The sequence below is a fragment of the Ovis aries genome, chromosome 23 (assembly GCF_016772045.2).
Source record: "Ovis aries strain OAR_USU_Benz2616 breed Rambouillet chromosome 23, ARS-UI_Ramb_v3.0, whole genome shotgun sequence".
NCBI classification, from domain to species: domain Eukaryota; kingdom Metazoa; phylum Chordata; class Mammalia; order Artiodactyla; family Bovidae; genus Ovis; species Ovis aries.
The window spans coordinates 10,487,788-10,493,787 of record NC_056076.1 but is presented as its reverse complement, the minus strand read 5'-3'; positions in this window follow the sequence as shown (position 1 = coordinate 10,493,787).

The following is a 6,000-nucleotide window of genomic DNA, read 5'->3' as shown; positions in this document are numbered from 1 at the left end:
CAGTGCTCAATAAATACTTACTGATTAGGATTTAAAAGGGAAAATTGAATAAATATGCTGTCTATATGCCATTAGAAAGAACCAAGGATGAGAACAGCAGAATGGATTCTCACAATCTTACGGTGTGACTTCTGTCCCTTATGATGTATGTTACTATGAGTTGCTATAGTTCGTATGTGTGTGTGTGTGTATGTGTGTGTGTGTATATATATATATATATATATATATATATATATATATATATATATGTATATATAATGGTATTTTTCATTGCTGGGCTTCCCTAATGGCTCAGTGGTAAGCAATCTACCTGCCAATGTAGGAGATGCAGGTTTGATCCCTAGGCTGGGAAGATCCCCTAGAGAAGGAAATGGCAACCTGCTTCAGCATTCTTGCCTAGCAAATCCCATGGACAGAGGAGCCTGGTGGGCTACAGAAGAGTCGCAAAAGAGTTGGACATGACTTAGTGACTAAAAACAACAACAATTTTTCACTGCATGACACCAAGTAAAATAGAACCAAATCATCCTAAAAAAAAAGTAACAATATAGGGATCATGTAGCTATCATATTTAATAGTATTATTCAAATGGATCTTTTGAAGAAAATAACTACGAAGTAACAAAATCTTTTAACATATGCATTTTCACATTTTCCTCCTACTTTTAGTAGTGAATGACATTTTTGGGACTTAAGTGTCATTGTATCTTATAAGTAGTTTAATAGTGGTTTAACTGTATGAGATTTAACTTTTGAAAAGATTAACAGTGTTAACTACATAGTACCTTTCCCAAAGAATACCTACTAGATACCTGTGTATTCCAAACCAGTATCGCTTGACTCTTTTATTACTAATGCAAAGCAGTACAGGTATGTCGTTTTAAAATTCATTGTTATACTGATCCTCTTTTACTTGTTCAGATCCTCTCTCACCTGGGGTAATGTCTTAAGTCAAAAGCTAATTGTAAAAGCCACAACTCAGATCAGTTCTGCTTGAATAAAAGGACTGTCTGGAAGAAGAGAGGCACCTTGAGTTGCTTTATAAAGGTTTGATGTTGCTGAGATTCCCAGTATCTCAGTGGGACTGATGCCATGTTTAACATATTTGATACATTTAAGTATCCTGCCTTTCAGAAATGCAATTAGAGGTCATGATGGAATACTCTGATTAACTTAATGTTGTAGACAGTATGAAAGTCAATGGAAGTGATTAGGGAAGAGAAACTATGAGCTGCAACCTGCCTCAGGGATTAGCATACATGCCACAAAACGTAACATTTGGCTTTTAGAAGTGTAAGGCACGTGGCAAAAGAAGACTCAGCATGGAAATGAATTGCTCTTCCCCTGCAAGGCTTTTTGAGTTCAAATCCCAAGTTTCCACAAGCTTTGTGCAATCAATTTAATTAGAAAAAAAGAATACATTATAAGGCAACAAATGATTTACAAGGGCAGAAACCTTTCTGCCACCCGAATGTTAAGTACACTAAGTTGGTTCACTCATAGAAACCTAAGAAATGACTTCTAACTCTAGCTATCTATGTGTTTTAATAGCTCTGATAGTTTTTATTAATGTTGCAAACCAAACATTTTAAAGCTGAAAATCACAAGAAAAATTTAGGATTTTAACGTAATATAAAATTCTGTGTGGGTTGGTGCTACTTCCTCATACATATTCAATTATATTCTCTTCCTCTGAGCCAATAACGATAATCTTTGCTTTGGCACAAAAATACAGAAGGGCCCATAGTCTTTATTGAATTCTACCCATCCAACCTAAAGAGTGGGTAGAATGCACCCCCTCCCGGGGCAGATTTTATGGATGTCATATCTACTTTGCCTTTGCCAAGTCAGTCAAGCTTTATTTCATCAATAGAAACAGGCATTTTAACTGCTTGGCAACGATTCAGTAATGATTCAATGCTAATAACTGCCCACCACGCTTTACTATTTACTCTAAAAATATTAAGAAGGAGGATTTTAGGTTATTTTCTTTCCATAAGGAGAGTAGAAAGAGAACACGGAAAATAGTCACTGTAGGTAAAATGGAAACTTCTATTTTGTTTTTATCCTGAGTGAAGTGGGTGTGTGTTAGAGAAATCAGTAGATGACCTGGTGCTCAGTAGTGACGGTGGCTACTATCTTGGTATTTCAGGTCATCCCTTGGTCAGTTGCTGTCTCCTTTAATCAAGGAGAACTACATTCTTTGATATAATACAGACCATGAACTCTGATATCAGAAGAGGAGAATTAAAAGAACATGTCAGGCTTATTATCTTTCTTTTGTTCCTAGGGCAGAGATCATTTTGCTGAAAAATGCATCAGGGAACCATGTGTGTTTATTATGAAAGCTTTCTTTGTGCTACCCAAACACATCAGAATAATTCAACAATCCTGTGAGACTTGGATTCAGTTCTCTGTCTCTGTGAATCTCAAAGTCATTGCTTAAAAATAGCTAATCACTCTCTCTGGTTGAGGATTAAATTATGAAAAAAATCAAACTCATTCTATTGTAAGTTTTAAAAGATACAGAAAATATTCACATAGGAAAACAAACAAACAAACAAACAAAAACAGCCAAGAAAGGAGCAGGAGGATGTGACAACAAGCAATGCCAATGGAGAGCTGTTTCTCTGAATTCCCCAATGTGAATCTGGTGCTTTTTCATGTTCTTGCCTACTTTCTTTTATTTCTTTTGCTCATTACGTACTTGCTATTCATGATAACATATACACAATTATTTATTTGTATGCCCTTTGTGGATGATCTTTAATATGCAGAGGGAAAATATGTCATATTAAGTAAATTAATATACAGCACTTTTATGCCAGTTTAATATAACAATAATTTAAGAATGCATATCCTTAAATAATCAAGGTTCTTTCTGTTCCCACATATGGTTTGAATGTGTCATTTCTATGGTTGATTAGTAGCAATAAGGAATGGTATGTAATAATAATAGGAAAAGAAGAGTGTTTGCCATTTAATTTTGATAGAAACTCAGTTTCAGTGATAATAACATAAAAATGACTAAGCATGTTTTGAAAAAAGAATACTAATCAGCTCTTTATTCTATCCATGTATGCTTATAAATATTACCATATCATCTAAAGTAACAAATCATCAGTAACCAAATGAAAAAGCCCCAGATTAATAACCTAAGGAAGTGACACAGATTTAGGAGCTAATATGGTATGATGAATTAAACCTTGGAATCTAGAACTAACTTGATCTTGTGTATGACTTTAGGCAAATCCGTTTTTCTTTGTCCTGGTTTCCTTATTAGTATGCTAGGAATAATATCAGTACCTTACTTTGCTAATAGAGATTTAAATGAGATAACACTTAAAGCAACACTTAGAATAACACCTGGAAATGCAACTGCAATTAAAAAACAAAAAAAGGGTGAGTGAGATTTAAAGGAATAGCTTTGTTTGTCATATCTAGAAACATTTGAAATACAAATCTCATCATGAATACGTTCTTGGTTTTGGCCAGAAGTGTAACTGAATGAGGATCAATAAGAGGCAGTGGCTCCTTTTCGAAGCACAGAGGGAACTGACTCAGCACCTTGTCTCACCTGGGTGCCAGCCTGACACCCAGGTCACAGTCAACTCAACCTCAACTCAACCTCAATGTGTGGCTCATCATTATTTTTCAGGTGAGGACACACATATAGCATTTGTTAGGATTCCAATCAGGATTCATTGCTCAGCACTCAACGTGGTGTTGTTCAGTAGATGATACTAGTGGATAAAGTCTTTGATGTTTGCTATTTATTTACAGAAGGTGAGTGAACACAAGAGTGAGAAATGCACAGGATTTGCACAGTTAACACATTTTCCCAGCATGTTCTTCGGTACAGATTTCAATTTCAAGTACTTACTTAAACACATAAAGTAACATGACTGTAGAATACTTTACAAAGGGGGAGAAATGTTTGTTCTTAAACACTGTGCTATTTGGACAAATTATTTTAATGATGTACGGTGATGGGTGAGTATGAATAAATATATTATAGGATTTATAAACTTCTAATTTTATTTATATAGTCCCTGAAACTTGACATTTTCAAGTGATCAGATGAAATTCTATGTAAATTGAATTTGTCAAGTGCAGGTATGTGTTAAGTTTTAAAGAGAGTTAAAGTTAGATAATTAGCTCTGCAAAGGAAGCTTCCAGGATAACGCAGAGGTCTTCTGGGATGAGAAAGAAGTTTCTGAAAACTGAGGTGTCAGTATGAGCTGGATAATTGCCTAGAACTTGCCTGAGCCCTAAGAATAGTTAGAAGAGAAAAAGATGACAAAAACGTTCTCATCAGAGACTATATGGCAACATGTCATTATTTTATTTTATTTTATGTTTTAATGAGAAAGGACAGTGGAATATAGAGAGAAGCCAAGGTGCAGCTTTTCATTTTGTATCTTCAGAGGTGATGAGAACAATCTGCTTTGTACTTTAAATTCTTAGTATAAAATTAGAACTCTGGGTATCAGACCTTAGATATTACAAAAGGTATGAAAGCTTTTTCTTAGAGCCCTTAGCCCATTTACTTTGTTTTCCATGTAGATCCAGTATTAACATAACATAGAAATATTTTCACTTTTCCATCAGTTACAAAAGTAAGCAAAATCAACCCTTTCTTTGTTCATAGTTGGTTTTTTTTTTTTTTCCTAAAACAAATAAACCAAGAAAAAGTCACCACCAAGTGCGGCTACTACTTAATTTAGCAGATCTTTTTCCAAGTAAATGTCACAGAGGAGGGATGTTCAATTAGAACATCTCATACATAATGTATAACTCGAGCAATTAATTTTTCCTTTGGTAGTAACAGCACATTACCATGGAAGGGTCAAAGTGGGCAGGCAGGAAGTAACAGCAAGCTAATTATTGTCCTAAATTAATTTATATTCTTCTCACCTTTTTTTGTGTTATTAACTATAGTCAACATACTGTGCATTTCATTCTCAGGACTTATTTCATAAACAGAAGTTTGTAGATAGCTTTCAGCCATCTTCACTCATTTCCACTTCATTTTCTTTTGCCCATAATATTTCCAGAGTAAGATGAGTCTATGAGCATTCCTAAAGATTAACTTCATATAATTATAATAATTCTTATTTTTAACAGTCACAACAAGTTATAATGTCATGTTTCCTCGACATTCAGTTCAGTTCAGTTCAGTCGCTCAGTTGTGTCCGACTCTTTGCAACCCCATGAATCGCAGCACGCCAGGCCTCCCTGTCCATCACCAACTCCCGGAGTTCACTCAGACTCGTGTCCATCGAGTCAGTGATGCCATCCAGCCATCTCATCCTCTGTCCTCCCCTTCTCCTCCTGCCCCCAATCCCTCCCAGAATCAGATTCTTTTCCAATGAGTCAACTCTTAGCATGAGGTGGCCAAAGTACTGGAGTTTTATCTTTAGCATCATTCCTTCCAAAGAAATCCCAGGGCTGATCTCCTTCAGAATGGACTGGTTGGATCTCCTTGCAGTCCAAGGGACTCTCAAGAGTCTTCTCCAACACCACAGTTCAAATGCATCAATTCTTTGGCGCTCAGCCTTCTTCACAGTCCAACTCTCACATCTATACATGACCACAGGAAAAACCATAGCCTTGACTAGACGGACCTTAGTTGGCAAAGTAATGTCTCTGCTTTTGAATATGCTATCTAGATTGGTCATAACTTTTCTTCCAAGGAGTAAGCGTCTTTGAATTTCATGGCTGCAATCACCATCTGCAGTGATTTTGGAGTCCAAAAAAATAAAGTCTGACACTGTTTCTACTGTTTCCCCATCTATTTCCCATGAAGTGATGGGACCAGATGCCATGATCTTCGTTTTCTGTATGTTGAGCTTTAAGCCAACTTTTTCACTCTCCTCTTTCACTTTCATCAAGAGGCTTTTTAGCTCCTCTTCACTTTCTGCCATACAAGTGGTGTCATCTGCATATCTGAGGTTATTGATATTTCTCTCGGCAATCTTGATTCCAGCTTGTGTTTCTT